The following is a 21968-nucleotide window of genomic DNA, read 5'->3' on the forward strand; positions in this document are numbered from 1 at the left end:
ATACCTATTGTATACAGGAAACTCATTCAACAATTCGAGATAAAGTAGTGTGGAAAAAAGAATGGGGGGGGGGGGGAATATACTTATCCCATGGGCAAAGAAATTCAAAAAGGGTGATGATATTAATTAATAGTAATTTCGATCCGAATGTGCAAATTGTACAAATAGATACACAAGGTAGATGGATTATTTTAAATATGTTATTGGACCATAAACAGATATGGCTCATTAACCTTTACGGACCAAATAATGATGATCCACAATTCTTTGACAATATATATAATAAATTATCAAGCCAGCAAGCAACTCAAGACAATATTATTATGGTGGGGGATTATAATACTGTTTTAAATAGCTCAATGGACCGTAAAGGAAATCACACCACAAACAATCACCCACATGCTCTTAGGGAAATTGTGAATGTCATGGATACATTAGAACTAGTAGATATATGGAGGCTTAAATATACTGATCTAGTGAGATATACATGGCGGAGACTGAATCAAGCTAGTCGTCTTGACTTCTTTCTTATCTCATTCTCGTTGGCACCAAAAGTAAAAAAAAGTGTTGATAGGGGACAGAATGCGGTCGGACCATCATATAATAGGCATATACATTACTCTTACTGAATTTCCACGTGGGTGAGGATATTGGAAATTTAATCAAAGCCTATTGGATGATAATTTATTTATAAATAGAACAAAGGAATTTATAACTGACTTTTTCCAACATAACATAGGTACAGCGAATCCTCTTATTGTATGGGACACCTTTAAATGTGCCTTTAGAGGCCATGCAATTCAGTACTCATCTCGAAAACAAAAGCAATTTAGGTCAAAAGAGTTTATACTAAGAAAGGAAATAGAAAGTCTAACAGAACAGATAGATGGCAATAGAAACTGTAACATAGAGGCTCTGAATATATTAGAGGAAAAACAAAAAGAAATGGAGAAACTTATTCAAGAAAGATCAAGTGTAATATATTATAAAAATAAAGCAAACTGGATGGAATATGGGGAAAAATGCACACAATTATTTTTTATTCTTCAACATAGGAATGCTACCAAAAATAACTTAAAGAAACTGGTTACAATTGACGGAGTCACCCATAATTCACCAAATGATATTTTGAAGGAAACAAAGTACTTTAAGCATATGTTTTCTTTTCAGTCGCCTCCATCTCCTCTAACTGAAGCTAATTGTAGAGATTTTTTTTCTATTGATAATGTCAAATTAACAGCCACACAGAAAGACTCATGTGAAGGCGAAATTACAGAGGAGGAACTTCTGGATGCAATGAAAGACTTTAAGTCTGGGAAAACTCCAGGGTTGGATGGCATACCAGTCGAGGTATACCAAACCTTTTTTGATATACTAAGAGGACCGTTATTAGCATGTTTTAACCACTCCTATGTAAATGGTAGATTATCTGACACTCAAGAAGAAGGTCTGATCTCATTATTACTGAAACAGGATACAAGTGGAAAATATAAAGATCCAGTCCATTTACAAAATTGGAGGCCCCTTACACTTCAGTGTTGTGATGCAAAATCCTAGCAAAATGTTTAGCTCATAGAATTAACAAGGGATTGTCGGATATTATTCATTCTAATCAGACAGGTTTTTTACATGGAAGATACATTGGAGATAATATAAGGCAAGTATTGGAAACAATAGAACACTATGGAAAATATGGGAAACCAGGCCTGCTATTCATAGCAGACTTCGAAAAGGCATTTGATAAAGTTCGACTGGGGTTTATATATAAATGCCTGGAGCATTTCAATTTTGGAGAATCTCTTATAAAATGGGTCAAAATCATGTATAGTAACCCTAGGTGTAAAATAGTAAATAATGGCTATTTCTCAGAAAGTTTTAAACTGTCAAGAGGAGTGAAACAAGGTTGTCCATTATCGGCATATTTATTTATTGTGGCCATCGAGATGTTAGCTATTAAAATCAGATCCAATAATAATATCAGAGGATTAGAAATACAGGGCTTAAAAACAAAGGTGTCATTGTACGCTGATGATTCATGTTTTCTTTTAAATCCACAACTAGAATCCCTCCACAGCCTCATAGAGGATCTAGATACATTTTCTTTACAACCAAATTATGACAAATGTACTATATTACGTATTGGATCACTAAAAAATAAAAAATTTACATTACCATGTAGTTTACCAATAAAATGGTCTGATGGTGATGTGGATATACTCGGAATACATATCCCAAAGGAAATAAATGATCTCACTTCAATAAATTTTTATAGAAAGTTAGCAAAAATAGATAAGATCTTACTACCATGGAAAGGAAAATACCTGTCAATTTGTGGAAAAATCACCCTGATTAACTATTTAGTATTATCCCAGTTTACCTATTTGCTTATGGTCTTGCCTACGCCTAGCGAACAGTTTTTTAAATTATATGAGAAAAAAATATTCCATTTTATTTGGAACGGCAAGCCAGACAAAATTAAAAGAGCATATTTATATAATGAATATGAATTCGGAGGACAGAAATTATTAAATATTAAAGCATTAGACCTATCACTAAAAGCTTCAGTCATACAAAAGTTATACTTAAATCCGAACTGGTTCTCAAGCAAATTAGTAAGATTGTCTCACCCAATGTTCAAGAAAGGCCTTTTTCCCTTTATTCAGATTACAACCTCTCACTTTCAGTTATTTGAAAAGGAAATAATCTCCCAAATGTCACTATTTCTAAAACAAGCCATAGAAAGTTGGTTGCAATTTCAATTTAATCCTCCAGAAACGACAGAACAAATAATGCAACAAATATTGTGGTTAAATTCAAATATACTAATTGACAAAAAACCATTATTTTTTGACAGAATGTTTAAAAAAGGTATAATCTTCGTAAATGATATCATCGGTAGGACTGGTGCAGCTAACAAAAACATATGGAAATGTCTGCTCTACCCAAAATTACAACCAAATAATTGCAGCCTTACCGCAAAAGTGGAAGAGGAAAGTGGAAGGGGGAGAAAGTAAGGAACTTGTCTGTCGGCCTTGCATTAAAGAACATAATTGGTTAAGGAAAACTGTGATAAATAAAAAAGTATATCAGTTTCACTTAAGGACCAAAGGATTAACAGCCGTCCCATATAGATTGCAAAATAGTTGGGAAGAGATCTTTGACGTACCGATCCCATGGCATAGTGTTTATGAACTGACACGCAAAACGACACCGGATTCAAAAATTAAAATCTTTCAATTTAAATTATTATATAAAATTCTTGCTACCAATATAATGTTATTTATATGGGGGATACAATCTTCCCAGCTTTGCAGATTTTGCTGTGAAGAGACAGAATCACTAGATCATTTGTTTTGGTTCTGTCCATTTGTAGCTTGTTTTTGGACACAGGTCCAGGAATGGCTAAAGGATTGCAATATTTACCTTGAACTAACCTTGCAGATAGCATTACTGGGTGATCTGAAAAGTCATAGTCAATCAATCAATAATATAATAATACTTTTAGCAAAAATGTTTATTTTTTATTCACAATCTGTAGAAGCAATGAGAATAGAAAGGTTCAGAACTTTTGTAAAACATCACAGTACGGTTGAAATATATATGGCAATAGAAATCCTATATGGATGGTGTTAAGAGATAGATGGAAGGTATTGAATAGAGTTGAAGGATGGGACTAATAACAAATAACAACAAATAATAACAAAGATATCTAATAATGTAAGCATACTGTGTCCATAATAAGTATATAGGTTGTATGTTGGGAGCTTTTGGGAAAGAGCACAGTTAGAAAGATATGGCATATAGAAGCAAACCGGATGGACATCATGAAAATGATCAGAGAGGTTGAGAGTAGAAGAAGTTCAGGAGCAAAAAAATAACAAATAAAATAATAAAAAAATATATATAATAGAATTATTGTAAAATTAACTCTGTCCATAAGGTGTAGATTGTAAGTATAGACCGGAAGTAGAGGCCTGGGCATTGTTGTTCACTAATTTACTCCAAGTAGGGAAAGGATGGTGGGCTTGAAAAGTAATAAAGGGGAGTATATATATAAAAAAAACATTTTAAAAAACATGGGGGATTGGAAGTGATGCAGACAATTACATTGATAGAAGATACAATATATCTGCAATATTAAGCTGATCCACCCCCCCCCCCAAAAAAAATAAAAAATACAAAGTTTAAAACAATAAAAAAGTTCCTCTGCATGCACATCACTGAAAAAATATATATTATAAAATAAAAATGAATGTAAAAGATAAAAAAAAACAAAAAAAACAAAGGAGTGGCTTAAGAGGAAGCACATTAAGGTCTTGGAGTGGCCTAGCCAGTCTCCAGACCTTAATCCCATAGAAAATCGGTGGAGGCAGCTGAAGGTTCGAGTTGCCAAACGTCAGCCTCGAAACCTTAATGACTTGGAGAAAATCTGCAAAGAGGAGTGGGACAAAATCCCTCCTGAGATGTGTGCAAACCTGGTGGCCAACTACAAGAAACGTCTGACCTCTGTGATTGCCAACAAGGGTTTTGCCACCAAGTACTAAGTCATGTTTTGCAGAGGGGTCAAATACTTATTTCCCTCTTTAAAATGCAAATCAATTACTAAAAAAATTTACATGCATTTTTCTGGATTTTTTTGTTGTTATTCTGTCTCTCACTGTTCAAATAAACCTACCATTAAAATTATAGACTGATCATATCTTTGTCAGTGGGCAAATCAAATACTTTTTTCCCTCACTCTAGCTGGCAAATAGCTTAGCATTAGCTCATCATAATCAGTACAACCTTCAAAACACACATCATAGGTGTCCATTACAATCTATGCAATAATCAGAATGCATTATTTGTCACCAGTACTTGAAAACATGTGAATAAAACTGTAAATACATTATGCTCCATACATACAGTACCAGTCAAAAGTTTGGACACACCTACTCATTCAAGAAATTCCACAAATTCACTTTTAACAAGGCACACCTGTTAATTGAAATGCATTCCAGGTGACTACCTTATGAAGCTAGTTGAGAGAATGCCAAGAGTGTGCAAAGCTGTCACCAATGCAAAGGGTAGCTACTTTGAAGAATCTAAAATATATTTTGATTTGTTGAACACTTTTTTGGTTACTAAATGATTCCATATGCTATTTCATCGTTTTGATGTCTTCACAATAATTCTACAATGTAGAAAATAGTACAAATAAAGAAAAACCCTTGAATGAGTAGGTGTGTCCAAACGTTTTGCTGTTACTTTACATACTGTATGCTACAGTAGAAACGACAACACGATATACAGAAAATAAGGCACTTAACTTTGATAGGAACACACACATGTCCAAAGTTATTATTTGTAAGGAAAACAACAAAATACAATGCGAGCGCTAGCCATAAAATGTGCCACGCGGAAAAAGTTAGTGCAAGACTGTGCAAATGTGTGCATACTTGATCTGCGGAAACACTGCAGAAGTACTTGGGCTCTCGTCAAAGAGAGAAGTTTGTCCGGCTCAGTAAAGCCTCAAACATAAATTGTCCGCAACAGTGAAATGGGCTACTTCTATGTGAATTAATGAGGAGGCGGAACACACCTCAAAAGTTGAAACATAGCCTATAGACAATTAGCAAGCAGCACAGGTTAACTGTCCTGTTGGGTAACAATCACATTTTGGAACAGTGAGTGCATTCTGACATCACGTGCATAAAACAACTCATGCTGGGGCGACTGTTAGAGATATTTGGAACTCACACGTGAAAAGGTTAATCAGCTTCTTGATATGTCACACCTGTCACGCATGGACTATCTTGGCAAAGGAGAAATGCAGAGATGTAAACAAATTTGTGCGCACAATTTGATAGATATACGCTTTTTGTGCATATGGAATATTTCTGGGATCTTTCATTTCAGCTCATGAAACATTGGACCAACACTTTACATGTTGCGTTTAAATTTTTGTTCAGTATTCTTCCTGTTGCTGTAACAATTGCTTATAGACATATTTTTGTTGATTTAAAAGATCACGCACCTGTCCTCTCCATTACTCCAAACTTCTTTAACTTTGGGCGGCATGATGGTAGCAACATAGGCTAACGCTGGTACACCACGTAATTCCAGCCAGCACAGCTCACAGGGCCAACGGAAACAGCAAAAAACATCAGGGATTTAAACAGCCACAAGCCTGGGACTATCTGTGGTCCCAGCCACAAGGGCTAACCGCGTCGCTGGCTGTGTTCAAACTCTCAAGGGAACTTGGCTAGCTTAATAGCTAGCAGCTAGGCTAGCTAATTCGCCAAGCAGCAGCTCTTCAAACTTTAAGGTTTGGCATTATCTCAGGACAGACAGTAGCGGTCTAAGCAACTGAGGCTAACTGCGTCGCAGATCCAAATTAAACAGGTTAGTAAACAATACATTTTTTTCAGAAACTTTCAAAACAACAAACCGAGCACTCTCTCGTTTCGCGTTCAGCATGCCTCGCCCTCTGATGGTAGATGGGTAAACATAAATAAACCAGACATTGAATATCCCTTTTAACATGGTGACGTTATTAATTACACTTTAGATAGTGTATCAATAACCCAGTCACTACAAAGATACAGGCGTCCTTCCTAACTCAGTTGCCGGAGAGGAAGGAAACCTCTAAGGGATTTCACCATGAGACTAATAGTGATTTTAAAACAGTTACATAGTTTAATGGCTGTGCTTCATTCTATAGCTAGAAGACTCCTGATATCTCCATGAGTGATAAATATATATATATATTGTCTTTATCTGTTGTGGTCCAGTACTGTCTTTTTGCTAGCTAGGGCCATCTACTTTAAGTGCTGCCTGTCTTCCCAGTGGCCTACTTGGTGTGTGAACTGCTGACTGCTCATCATTTTCAGATAGTTGTTGACACATCAACCAGGATCAAGGGGCAGGGAAATTTGTGACTTGTTTTGGTAATCATTGGCTGTATTGGAGGTGGAGTGGTTTCACCTTTCCTAGGAAATCAGCAATTAGTTCAGGGAGGTGTGCTCTCCACCTCTGCTTGGTTATTAGCAATCAGTGTTAGTTCTTCAGTCTCCCTTGGTTTGTCAGCGGCAGCTGTAAGCGGCGGTCATGTCAGTGGCAGTTTTGTCGCAAAACTAAGACCGTTGCCGAAGCAAAGACCGTTCTGCCGAGTTGTTCTGTGGAGATGTTCGAGGAAGGAAAGAGAGGAAGGCTCCACACCACTCTCTCACTTGAGTATCTTACCTAGTTATTTACAGATTCTCATTTTGCTCTTTTGTAGCTTTGTCAACTATGTGTGTGTTTTCTATACCTGTTCACACCTCTCCCTGTAGGCTTTACAGACGCTCCCCACCACTTGGCTGCAACCCTTCTAATTTAGTGTACCCTGAGCGAACAACCCATGTGGAATTCCGGGTCTCTAGCAGCTTTTGGAACTGCCGATCTGTGGTCAAGAACGCCGAGTTCATCTCAGCCTATGCTGCCCTTCAGTCCCTTGACTTTTTGGCCCTGACGAAGACATGGATCACCCCAGAGAACACTGGTACTCCAGCTGCTCTTTCTTCATCTGACTCTCACAGTCCGAGAACATCAGGTCGTCACGGTGGTGGCACAGGTATACTCATTTCTCCTAAGTAGAGATGTTCTATTTTCTCCCTCTCTCACCTGTCCATCTCCTCATTTTAATTCCATGCTGTCACTGTCACTTGTCCACTCAAGCTTAACATTATTGTCATCTATCGTCCACCAGGTGCCCTTGGAGAGTCCCTCAATGAGCTTGACACCTTGATAAGCTCGTTTCCTGACGATGGCTCGTGACTTCAACCTCCCGACGTCTGCCTTCGATTCATTTCTTTCCATCTCTCTTTTTTCCCTCCTTGTCTCTTTTGACCTTTCCCAATCCCCTCTAACTCACAAGGCAGGCAACACGTCTGACCTCATCTTTACTAGAGGCTGCTCGACTACTAATCTCACTGCAACCATCCTCCAAGTCTCTGATCACTACTTTCTTTCCTTTTCTGTCTCCCTTTCCTCCACCCCTAAATACTCAGCCCCTACCCAGATGGTCATGTGCCGTTGCAATCTTCGCTCTCTCTCTCTCCCACTACGCTCTCCTCTTCTATCATATCATCTCTCCCTTCTGCTAAATCCTTCTCCCTCCTGTCTCCTGATTCTGCCTCTTCGGCCCTACTCTCCTCTCTTTCCACATTCTCGCACTGTTCCCTTTCCTCCTCGCCAGGTCGGCCGTCCCCTCCTGCTCTGTGGTTCTCACTGCGAGCTTACAGAACAGGGCTGCGGGCAGCTGGGCGAAAATGGAGGAAAACTAAACTTCCGGAGGACCTATCATCCTTTCACTCCCTCCTCTCTACCTTCTCTTCCTCTGTATCTGCTGCTAAAGCCAATTTCTACCAATCAAAATGTTAAGCTTCTGCCTCTAACCTTAGGAAATTAACTTTCCACCTTCTCCTCCCTCCTTAATCCTCCACATCACTCCTCCCGCTCTGCGGACGACTTTGTCAACCACTTTGAAAAAAAGGTTAACGACATCCACTACTCATTCACTCAGCCTATTGAGTCCACTGGTCTCACTCACACATAATTAACCTACTCCTTGACCTCTTCTCCCCTCTCTCTTCAGATGACATCCTGTGACTAGTGAGGTCTGGCTGACTGACAACCTGCCCGCTCGACCCCATCCCCTTCTCCCTTCTCCATACCATCTCTGGAGACCTCCCATTCCTCACTTCCCTCGTCAACTCATCCCTGACCACCGACTGCGTCCCCTCTGACTTCAAAATGGCCAGAGTTGCTCCCCTCCTCAAGAAACCAACACTCGACTCATCTGACATCAAAAACTATAGATCTGTATCCCTTCTTTCTTTTCTTTCCAAAACACCCTCTTGGATTGAATCCTACGTGGCAGGCCGCTGCTACCAGGTGATGTGGAGAGGATCTGTGTCTGCATCGCATACTCTCACTATTGGTGTCCCCCAGGGCTCGGTTCTAGGCCCTCTCCTCTTCTCTCTATACACCAAGTCACTCAGCTACATCATATCCTTACATGGTCTCTCCTGTCATTGCTATGCGGATGACACTCAACTACTTTTCTCCTTCCCCCCCTTCTGACACCAAGGTGGCGACACGCATCTCTGCGTGCCTGGCAGATATCTCAACTTGGATGTCGGCCCCCCACCTCAAGCTCAACCTCGACAAGATTGAACTGCTCTTCCTCCCGGGGAAGGCCTGCCCGCTCAAAGACCTCTCCATCACGGTTGACAATTCCGCAGTGTCGCCCTCCCAGAGTACAAAGAACCTTGGCGTGACCCCGGACAACACCCTGTCATTCTCTACAAACATCAATGCAGTGACCCGCTCCTACTGAGTTTTTATTAAAGGATTTTTAAAAAATTGAATAAAGCTATAAGCCCAGGTTAAATCCTAGAGGAAAATTTGGTTCAGTCTGCTTTCCAACAGTCACTGGCAGACAAATTCAACATTCAGCAGGAAAATAACCTAAAACACAAGGCCAAATCTACACTCGAGTTGCTTACCAAAACCACATTGAATGTTCCTGAGTGGTCTAGTTACAGTTTTGACTTACAGTAACAGTCAAAAGTTTGGACACACTTACTCATTCCATGTCTTTTTACTATTGTCTACATTGTAGAATAATAGTGAAGACATCAAAACTATGAAATAACACATATGGAATCATGTAGTAACCAAAAAAGTGTTAAACAAATGAAAATATATTTTATATTTGAGATTATTCAAATAGCCACCCTTTCCCTTTGCCTTGAGGTCTGGCAAAACTCTGTTGAGGGTAGTACACCACATGATGTATCATTCATCATCAGCCCTCATATGCTGAGAGTTTGGAGCTTCGCCAGCCACACTGCCCTTCACACCACCCTCCTCAATTCCCTCCACAACCTCCCTCCCAGGCTAGTTTTGGTTACCCTCCCTACTCCCATCCCCAGGACAGGCCTGGGACACTCCTGCTCCCAATAGCAGCCCCAACCCTCCAACAGGAGCCACATCAAAGTCTCCTGTGCACACCCAGAATGGAGCATTGGCAGCCACTCCGGTCCCCAGCAGCTACACTCCTTTGGTGGGAGCTTGATCCGGGTGGACTGAGCTCTGCCAACACTGCTCTCCCAGTTCCCGCCCCAGCCCCTGCATCCAGCAACTTGAGGGAGGTCTGTCAAATGCTCAGTCTGCTCTGCTCTCTCGAGGTTTGCCAGGGACCTTCGCAAAATCTTAGCTCACTCAACAAAGAGCTGCAGAAGACCCTATGCCTGTTAGCTCTGATGGGAATGAGCTGAATACCCCCTCTGACTTTAAATCTCGTAGGGGGTTTGGGCTAATGCACCTAAATGTGTGAAGTGTCACGACTTCCTCCGAAGCTGCCTCCCCTCCTTGTTCGGGCAGGCTTCGGTGTTCGTCGTCACCGGTCTTCTAGCCACTGTCGCTCCATATCTCCTCATTCCATTTGTCTTGTCTTGTCAATTACACACACCTGGTTCATATTCCCCTCATTAGTATGTTTTTAAGTGTTCCCTCTGCCCCCCATGTCCTTGTGGGTGATTGTTCATTGTGAGGATTAGTAGCTCGGTTGTATTGCCGGGGTATTTTCCCCGTGTACATGTTTGTTCCAGTGCGCCTGTTTTGCGCACTGGACTGGTTACGCTGGATTACGGAATAAACTCTGTATACTGTGATTTACCCTCCTGCACCTGACTTCTTCAAATCACGCATCACAGAATCACCCACCCGAAATGGAGTCAGCAGGAGAGGAGCGCATGCCTGGAGTCGTTGTACGGATCCAGGAGCATTCAACAATGCTAGCCAGCTTGGGAGAAGTGATGGATTGGGTTCTCCAGGTTGTCCAACGTTTGGAGGGGAGAGGACCCGATCTGTCGAGACCAGCTGGGCAACCGGATCCAGCCACCCACACCCCAGCACCCAGAGGGATCCATATATCCCAACCACGGGAGTTCGACGGGACAGCTGCTCTCTGCCAGGGATTCCTCCTCCAACTGGAGCTCTACTTCTCCAGCATCAGCACGGCCCCATCGGAGCGGGAGAAGGTGTCCACCCTCGTCTCCTGCCTCTCGGGGAAAGCCCTGGAGTGGGCCAACGCGGTCTGGAACGAAGGAGGAGCCGCGTTGGACAACTACGGGGAGTTTGCTCACCTCTTTCGGGCTGTCTTCGATCACCCGCCGAAGGTCGAGAGGCGGGCGAGCGGCTGGTCCACCTGGGGCAGGGGACGAGGACTGCGCAGGACTTCGCCTTGGAGTTTCGGACTCTAGCAGCTGGGTCCGGGTGGAACGAGCAGGTCCTTATCGACCACTTCTGGTGCCATCTGCGGGAGGACGTCTGAAGGGAGCTAGCCTGCCGGGACACCATGTTGTCCTTCACGCAACTGGTGGACATAGCCATCCGTTTGGACAACCTGCTGGCGGCCAGAGGACGTCCTGGAGGGGGTCTGCCTGTTCCAACCCCGGCCGACTAGGATCACGAGCTGATGGAGCTGGGTGGAGCCGCGATCCGAGAGAGCGGAGGACGACAGCGCCAGTGTCACTCTGGTGGCACGAAGGGACATTACACAGCACGATGTCATCAGCGTTCTTTTGGGTCTGGAGGCGGCAGGCAGGGCTCTCTCGCATCACCCCAGGTATCGAACACCCACACTTGTTCAGAGCCCTCTGCTGCGCACTGTACCATACCCATCCACTTTCCTGATCACATTGTAGTTCCCCAGTGTAAGGCGCTAGTCGATTCAGGCGCAGCTGGGAACTTTATGGACAGGGCATTCTCACACAGTCTAGGCATTTCATTGGTTCCCCTATCCACTCCAATCCCCATCAGAGCACTTGACAGTCGACCATTAGGGTCCGGGTTTGTTAGGGAAGTTACTGCACCAATCACCATGGTTACCCACGAGACTCATTGTGAGCAAGTCACTTTTTCTATTATTGAGTCTCCTGCTTTCCCTGTGGTACTAGGTATCCCTTGGTTAGCACTCCACAACCCCACATTCTCATGGCCGCAGAGGGTTCTTGGTGATTGCGTTTGTGCAACCACGGTGGAAAGTCCAGACAGTACCTCCAACGTGCGCATTTCCCCCGAATACCTCGATTTGGCGCAGGCGTTTTCCAAAGCGCAGGTGACCAAGTTACCACCTCATCGGGCGGGGGATTGCACGATAAACCTCCGGGTAGACGCTGTGCCTCCCAGGAGTCATGTATATCCTGTCACAGGCTGAAACGGAGGCTATGGAAACATATGTCACCAAGTCCCTGTGCCAGGGGTTTATATGTCCCTCCACTTCACCCGTCTCCTCGAGTTTCTTTTTTGTGAAGAAGAAAGAAGGCAGTCTGCGCCCTTGCATTGATTATCGATCACTGAACAAGGAGACGATACGATTTAGTTATCCTCTCCCCCTTATTCCTTCAGTGATCGAGTCAATGAATGGGGTGCACTTCTTCACCAAATTAGATCTCCGGAGTGCGTACAACCTGGTGCGTGTCCGAGAGGGAGATGAGTGGAAGACCGCATTCAGCACAACCACGGGTTATTATAAATACCTTGTTAATGCCCTATGGTTTGATGAATGCTCCGTCCGTCTTCCAGTCCTTTGTGAACAAGGTGTTTCGGGACATGCGTGGTCACGGTGTAGTGGTCTACATTGATGACATTCTGGTGTATTCCACTACGCGCGCTGAGCATGTGTCCCTGGTTTGCAAAGTGCTGGCCCGACTGTTGTCTGTTTTTCCAGCAGTCCGTCTCCTTCCTCGGATATCACATTACCACCTCAGGTGTGGAGATGGAGGGAGATCGCATTTCAGCCGTGCGTAATTGGCCGACTCCAACCACGGTTAAGGAGGTGCAGCGCTTTATTGGCTTCGCCAACTACTATCGGAGGTTTATCCGGGGCTTTGGCAAGGTCGCAGCTCCCATTACATCTCTATTGAAGGCTGGGCTGTCCAGGCTCCGCTGGTCTGCTGAGGCTGACAGGGCCTTCAGTAACCTGAGGTGACTGTTCACCTCAGCCTCGGTACTGGACCACCCGATCCATCACTACCATTCATAGTGGAGTTGGATGCGTCCGAGGTAGGGATAGGCGCTGTCCTATCTCAACGCTCGGGCGTGCCACCCAAGCTCCGCCCCTGTGCCTTCTTCTCTAAGAAGCTCAGCCTGGCGGAGCAGAACTACGACGTTGGTGATCGGGAGCTGTTGGCTGTTGTCCGAGCCCTGACCGTGTAGAGGCATTGGCTCGAATGAGCGAAACACCCTTTCCTCGTCTGGACAGACCACCGTAACCTGGAGTACATCCGGGCAGCGAGGAGGCCCTATTCTTCACCCGGTTTGATTTCACACTATCATACATCCCGGGTACGAAGAATGTGAAGGCAGACGCATTGTCACTGCTGTATGACACAGAGGAGAGGCCCAGAGACAACACCCCCATACTCCCAGCCTCCTGCATTGTGGCGGCGGTAGGGCGATGGATGCGGATATAGAGCGGGCATTACGCACAGAGCCATCTCCACCTCAGTGTCCAGCTGGGCTGCAGTACATGCCTGCTCTTATCCGTGACCATCTGATCTACTGGGCACACACGTTACCCTCCTCTGGTCACCCAGGTATCGGTCGTACAGTGCGCTGCCTGACCGGAAAGTACTGGTGGCCTACCTTGGCTAAGGACGTGAGGGTGTATGTCTCCTCCTGCTCGGTGTGCACCCAGAGTAAGGCACCTAGGCACCTCCCAGCGGGTAAGTTACAACCTTTACCAGTTCCACAACGACCATGGTCTCACCTGAGTGTTGATTTCCTTACCAATCTTCCCCTCTCCCAAGGTAACACCACCATCATGGTCGTTGTGGACCGATTTTCCAAAGCCTGCCGCCTCCTTCCTCTGCCCGGTCTCCCCACGGCCCTGCAAACTGCGGAGGCCCTGTTTACACACGTCTTCCGGCACTACGGGGTACCAGAGGATATAGTTTCTGACCGGGGTCCCCAGTTCACATCCAAGGTCTGGAAGGCGTTCATGGAACGTCTGGGGGTCTTGGTCAGCCTGACCTCTGGTTTCCACCCCAAGTCTAATGGGCAGGTGGAACAGGTAAATCAGGATGTCCGAGGCCGGGGTCGGCGCGCTGCTGGAGCTGCGCGTGAAGGGGGGGGGGGGGGGGGGGGGGGTACTGTCACGACTTCCTCCGAAGCTGCCTCCCGTCCTTGTTCGGGTACAGGACTCATGTCCTGACATTCTGGTTCACTCGAAAACATGGTTAAATGGTTCTGTCTCTGATGAAGACATTGAAGTAAATGATTATGTATTTAGATGTGACAGAGTACAGAAAAGGTGTTGGAGTGGCCATATGTCAAATCTAATTTCATGGCATCCCAATCTTTAAATATTTATATTCACAAGAAATTTCAACTCGAGTTTGTATATGTGTCGATAAACCAGAATACAAATTTATTTGTTGCTGGGATTTACCTTCCCCCTGCTGCCATGGTCGGATGCTATTGGTGCTACTGAGGGTTTAACACCTTTTCTGTCCTCGTAGTTGGTCATTTTAGGCGATTTGAATCTGGTTTAGCTATCCTCGGCCTCAGATCAATTTAAGAGTATATGCATTGATTTTAATCTGACTCAATTTATCCCAAAACCCACACGGCTAAATGTGAAAACCTTGTTAACTCCTCATTGATTGATTTAACTCTTACTAATAACTCCCATAAATATTTGTCTAGTGGAGTATTTGCATATGATCTCAGTGATCATTGTCCAATAGTATGTATTACAGATACGAAACAGCAATATACCAATACTTGTTTAATTAAGAAGATACATTTTTAAAAGTTCTCTCCTCAAGGTTTTTTACGTGACATGTTCTACTCTGATTTAGCCACTGTCTCTTGTATTCCTGACCCTGAGTTGGCTCTAGAACATTTCTGAGTGAAAGATAAATCTAACCCTTGGTTTTTCATCTGAGCTCATTCAGATGAGATATCAGACCTGGGCCAAAGTAAGGAAAACTGATTCTGTAGTGGACTGGCAATTTTTCAGATAATTGAGAAACATACATTGCATTCGGAAAGTATTCATACCCCTTGACTTTTTCCACATTTTGTTACATTACAGCCTTATTCTAAAATTGATGAAATTGTTTTTTCCCTCATCAATCTACGCACCATACCCCATAATGACAAAGCAAAAACAGGCTTTTATAAATTTTAGCAAAGTTATTACAAATAAAAAGCTGAAATATAACATTTACATAAGTATTCAGACCCTTTACTCAGTACTTTCTTGAAGCACCTTTGGCAGCGATTACAGCCTCGAGTCTAATTGGGTATGACACTACAAGCTTGGCACACCTGTATTTGGGGAGGTTCTCCCATTCTTCTCTGCAGATACTCTCAAGCTCTGTCAGGTTGGTTGGGGAGCGTCACTGCACAGCTATTTTCAGGTCTCTCCAGAGATGTTTGATCGATGTTCAAGTCCGGGCTCTGGCTGGGCCATTCAAGGACATTCAGAGACTTGTCCCAAAGCCACTCCTGCGTTGTCTTGGCTGTGTGATTAGGGTCGTTGTCCTGTTGGAAGGTGAACCTTTGCCCCAGTCTGAGGTCCTGAGCGCTCTGGAGCAGTTTTTCATTAAAGATTTCTCTGTACTATGCTCTGTTCATCTTTCCCTCGATCCTGACTAGTCTCCCAGTCCCTGCCACTAAAAAACATCCCCACAGCATGATGCTGCCACCACCATGCTTCACCGTAGGGATGGTGCCAGGTTTCCTCCAGACATAACGCTTGGCATTCAGGCCAAAGAGTTCAATCTTGGTTTCATCAGACCAGAGAATCTTGTTTCTCATGGTCTGAGAGTCCTTTAGGTGCCTTTTGGCAAACTCCAAGCGGGCTGTCATGTGCCTTTTACTGAGGAGTGGTTTCCGTCTGGCCACTTTACCATAAAGGCCTGATTGGTGGAGTGCTGCAGAGATGGTTGTCCTTCTGGAAGATTCTCCCATCTCTACAGAGGAACTCTGGAGCTCCTTCAGATTGACCATCGGGTTCTTGGTCACCTCCCTGACCAAGTCCCTTCTCCCCCGATTGCTCAGTTTGGCCGGGCGGCCAGCTCTAGGAAGAGTCTTGGTGGTTCCAAACTTCTTCCATTTAAGAATGGAGGCCACTGTGTTCCTGGGGACCTTCAATGCTGCACACATTTTTTGGTACCCTTCCCCAGATCTGTGCCGACACAATCCTGTCTCGGAGCTCTACGGACAATTCCTTGGACCTTATGGCTTGGTTTTGCTCTGACATGCACTGTCAACTGTGGGACCTTATATAGACAGATGTGTACCTTTCCAAATCAGGTCCAATCAATTTAATTTACCACAGGTGGACTCCAATCAAGTTGTAGAAACATCTCAAGGATTATCAATCGAAACAGGATACACCTGAGCTCAATTTCGAGTCTCATAGTAAAGGGTCTGAATACTTATGTAAGTAAGGTATTTCATTTTTATATTTTTTATAAATTTGCAAACATATCTAAAAACCTGTTTTCCTTTTGTCATTATGGGGTATTGTGTGTTGATTGACGAGGAACAATATTTATTCAATCCATTTTAGAAAAAGGTTGTAAAGTAACAAAATGTGGAAAAAGTAAAGGGGTCTGAATACTTTCCGAATGCACTGTATGTACCATCTTGATTAAGAAAGCTAAATCCAGCTACGTTTTAATCTCTGAATCTGCTGGTGATCCTTCTAAATTTTGGAAAACAGTAAATGCACTAAAGCATCCAAATTCCTCTTCTTCCCTGCCTAAGCAAGTTTTGTCTGACTCTGGCATCATAACTGAGAAGAAGGGGATAAGTAATGCTTTTAATCATAATTTTATCTCGGCAGGCTTTTAATTTAAGAGAAACTGTGGTATAATTGACCCTGGTCAGTCAATCGACTGCTCTTCCCTCTTCCAGCCTCTAGCTGACTCAGTGGTTAACACGTCAACTTCTAGTGAATATTTGTTTGCATTTCAGCAATTTACTATCTGTGATGTGTTAGATGCCTTGCTTAAGATTAATGTTAAAAAAAATCCACTGTGGCTGATATGCTTGATCCATTTTTGCTGCAGCTCTCTGCCCCCAATTGCTGAATCATTAACCCATATATTTAACCTTACAATTATATCTGGTTCTATCCCCAAGGTTTGGAAGGTGGCCCATGTACTCCCCCTTCACAAAAGTGATGAACCTTGTGAACTAAATAATTATCGCCCTATTTCTAAACTTTCTTGCCTAGCTAAAATATTAGAATCCTTGATTAATTCTCAGCTAAGGTCTTTCTTATCTTTGAAATATATTCTAAATGTACATCATTGGGATTTAGACCAGGTCATAGCACTATCTCTGCTGCATCCCTAGTTATAAATGATGTGGTTAATTGTATGGATAAAAGGCAATATTGTGCTGCCCTCTTCATTGACCTGTCAAAGGCTTTCGATACTGTTGATCACTCACTGCTAATTCAGAGGCTTTCCTCAATTGGCCTAGACCAGGCTGCATGTAACTGGTTTAAAAATGATTTAACAGATAGAACTCAATGTGTATCTACTGATGGTGTTAAATCAGGTGTCCCACAGGGGTCAATTTTGGGTCCTGTACTTTTTACTGTTTACATTAACAATATCGACTTGTCTCTAAGACATTGTGTAACTTGCACTTGTATGCCGATGATACTGTTGTGTATGCTATTGCCCCACGGTTGACCAGGCTCTATCTGAATGACAGTCTACCTTCATTGTATTACAGAAAAACTGAATTGACCTGAAATTGGTATTGAATGCAGGTAAAACTAAGTATATGTTGTTCTCTAGAGCGCATAAAAATAACTCTGATAATTTAAGTACATGTACTTTGGATTGTGCCCATATTAATTGTGTCCCTGCTTACAAGTATCTGGGCATCTGGATAGATGAAAAGCTGTCTTTTAAAAAGCATATTGATGAGTTAGTTAAGAAGCTGAGAATAAAAATTGGCTTCTTCTATAGAAATAGGTCCTGCCTCTCGATATATAGTAGGAAGCAGATAATTCAGTCGACGTTCCTATCTGACCTAGACCATGGTGACACCATCTGAACGCAGCTGCTACTTCATTAAAGCTGTTAGATGCAGCTTATCATAGTGCACAGCGCTTTATTACGGGTGACAGTTTTAGCACTCATCACTGTATTCTCTACCAGAAAGTTGGTTGGCCCTCTTTGATGTCACGTAGGTTGGTACATTGCTATGTTTTCATTTACAGTGGGGAAAAAAAGTATTTAGTCAGCCACCAATTGTGCAAGTTCTCCCACTTAAAAAGATGAGAGAGAGGCCTGTAATTTTCATCATAGGTACACGTCAACTATGACAGACAAAATAAGGAAAAAAATTCCAGAAAATCACATTGTAGGATTTTTAATGAATTTATTTGCAAATTATGGTGGAAAATAAGTATTTCGTCACCTACAAACAAGCAAGATTTCTGGCTCTCACAGACCTGTAACTTCTTCTTTAAGAGGCTCCTCTGTCCTCCACTCGTTACCTGTATTAATGGCACCTGTTTGAACTTGTTATCAGTATAAAAGACACCTGTCCACAACCTCAAACAGTCACACTCCAAACTCCACTATGGCCAAGAACAAAGAGCTGTCAAAGGACACCAGAAACAAAATTGTAGACCTGCACCAGGCTGGGAAGACTGAATCTGCAATAGGTAAGCAGCTTGGTTTGAAGAAATCAACTGTGGGAGCAATTATTAGGAAATGGAAGACATACAAGACCACTGATAATCTCCCTCGATCTGGGGCTCCACGCAAGATCTCACCCCGTGGGGTCAAAATGATCACAAGAACGGTGAGCAAAAATCCCAGAACCACACGGGGGGACCTAGTGAATGACCTGCAGAGAGCTGGGACCAAAGTAACAAAGCCTACCAACAGTAACACACTACGCCGCCAGGGACTCAAATCCTGCAGTGCCAGACGTGTCCCCCTGCTTAAGCCAGTACATGTCCAGGCCCGTCTGAAGTTTGCTAGAGTGCATTTGGATGATGCAGAAGAGGATTGGGATAATGTCATATGGTCAGATGAAACCAAAATATAACTTTTTTGGTAAAAACTCAACTCGTCATGTTTGGAGGACAAAGAATGCTGAGTTGCATCCAAAGAACACCATACCTGCTGTGAAGCATGGGGGTTGAAACATCATGCTTTGGGGCTGTTTTTCTGCAAAGGGACCAGGACGACTGATCCGTGTAAAGGAAAGAATGAATGGGGCCATGTATCGTGAGATTTTGAGTGAAAACCTCCTTCCATCAGCAAGTGCATTGAAGATGAAACGTGGCTGGGTCTTTCAGCATGACAATGATCCCAAACACACCGCCTAGGCAATGAAGGAGTGGCTTCGTAAGAAGCATTTCAAGGTCCTGGAGTGGCCGATCCAGTCTCCAGATCTCAACCCCATAGAAAATCTTTGGAGGGAGTTGAAAGTCCGTGTTGCCCAGCGACAGCCCCAAAACATCACTGCTCTAGAGGAGATCTGCATGGAGGAATGGGCCAAAATACCAGCAACAGTGTGTGAAAACCTTGTGAAGACTTACAGAAAACGTTTGACCTGTGTCGTTGCCAACAAAGGGTATATAACAAAGTATTGAGAAACTTTTGTTATTGACCAAATACTTATTTTCCACCATAATTTGCAAATCAATTCATTAAAAATCCTACAATGTGATTTTCTGGATTTTTTTTCCTCATTTTGTCTGTCATAGTTGACGTGTACCTATGATGAAAATTACAGGCCTCTCTCGTCTTTTTAAGTGGGAGAACTTGCACAATTGGTGGCTGACTAAATACTTTTTTTCCCCACTGTATAAAGCCCTTTTACAAAAAGTCCCACTGTACCTAACATAATTACTAAACTTTAGACATACGAGTTACCACACCCGGTCTCAGGGATGGCTAACTATGGAATTGCCTTTGGTCTCTACTGAGGTAAATCAGCTTTTAGTTTTTTTGCACCTTATTTGTGGAACAATCTTAATAATGTTCTGAAATTGTATGTTTTGGTGCCTCTAGGCCAATTCAGAAAACTGATTGAGGACCTTTTTACTGATGAATGTCTTTGTTTTCTATGACCTTGTTTTTCTTTCTTTCTGCTTGCATTTTCTGTTTTTATTTTGATGTGTGTATTTTTTTTTCTTCTGTAATTCAGGGCTCATATGTAAAAGAGACCTTGGTCTCAGTATGACTCCCTGATAAAATAAAGGTCAAATAAATACAAATACAATAAAAATTATATGTGGCAGTTGCGTAGGCAGAAATCCGTTGATGGCAGGGCCAGAAAAAATGTTGGTGGGCCAAAATACAGACACTCAAATCATTATTAAATTATCGTAGCCTACCCTATACCCTACTGTAATCAATCACACACAACAAACCATCTAACATGTGATTTCACATTACAGACCAAATAACATTTTAGGCCTACATAAATCCATGACTCTTGCATTTAACATGTGACTCACATAGAGCTACACATAATGAACCACAGGCCTATAGTGTTATTAATAGACTAGACTATAGCACAGTAATATATTTAAACTTAAAATATGCCATTCTGTTCTTTAGAAATGCATTCTTTTCAATTCATAATGTACCTTAAAGGGAAATTTCACCCTGGGGGGGTTTGATCATGTCCAAGGCATTTCTTGGTCAGTGAGATGTGTTTAACACATAATTAGAGGGCAGGTCTGGGCTTTGCGCTCCGAACGATACACCCTATGACGACATCCATTATATTGAGGGAGCGGGGGGGGATCTGAATATAAATGTAGTGCTGCATTGTGGCATTTCACGAAGCCTCTATATTAAACTGATCGCACTATACGTTTGGGTGCATGTAGATATGGTTGTCCTTGTTCGATAGAGCCATTGGACGTCTTTCAGAGATGTTCCTATCGGCAAATTCATTGCTAAATGTACAAGGTGCTTCATGCTCTGGCCCCATAGCTCTACCAAGGCAGGCTTTTTTTTAAAGGAGGCGGACACAACACAAATCCTCTCGGACAAAACTGAAAGAACTGATCAGACCATAATGGCTTCAAGTGATTCCTCTCATCAACAAGAATTAGCATTTTTTTATGTTCTCTTAGCTAGCTACATGGTGACATTTAACCGCATGTTTCAACCGGAATATAGCGAAGAGGATTTGAAGTTAGATTTCGCAAAAAGCTCAGCTACAGCCGAAGCCAGCACTAAGATGGCAGATGACAAATAGCTAGCTAAGTAAGGTATTTTTCATACAAGCCTTCTAGCTAGTTAACTTTAGTGTATCTACTGAAACACATATTGTGTATTGTCGGCTCGATTTTTGAGCTCAGGTGCATCCTGTTTTCATTGATCATCCTTGAGATGTTTCTACAACTGATTGGAGTCCACCTGTTGTAGATTCTATTGAATGGACATGAGTTGGAAAGTCACACACCTGTCTATATAAGGTCCCACAGTTGACAGTGCAGGTCAGAGCAAAAACCAAGCCATGAGGTCGAAGGAATTGTCCGTAGAGCTCAGAGACAGGATTGTGTCGAGGCACAGATCTGGGGAAGGGTACAAAAACAATTCTGCAGCATTGAAGGTCCCCAGGAACACAGTGGCCTCCATCATTCTTAAATGGAAGAAGTTTGGAACCACCAAGACTCTTGCTAGAGCTGGACAGGGAGAGAAGGGCCTTGGTCAGGGAGGTGACCAACAGGGACGGCTTGTTCAATAGGGCGATATGGGCGACGCACTGCCAAACGGGAAAAGGAAGGGATTTTTTTTCTAATCAATTATATCACGGCAACAGCAGTTATCAGTGTTCACGTCTGATCTGCCAGCCACTAAATGTCAAATCAGGCTAAAGTCGTGCTTCAAATGGCCCCGCCCGTTTTTGGGGCGATTTCAGTCAAG

Source organism: Coregonus lavaretus, assembly GCF_964263955.1.
Source record: "Coregonus lavaretus genome assembly, chromosome: 12".
Lineage (NCBI taxonomy): Eukaryota > Metazoa > Chordata > Actinopteri > Salmoniformes > Salmonidae > Coregonus > Coregonus lavaretus.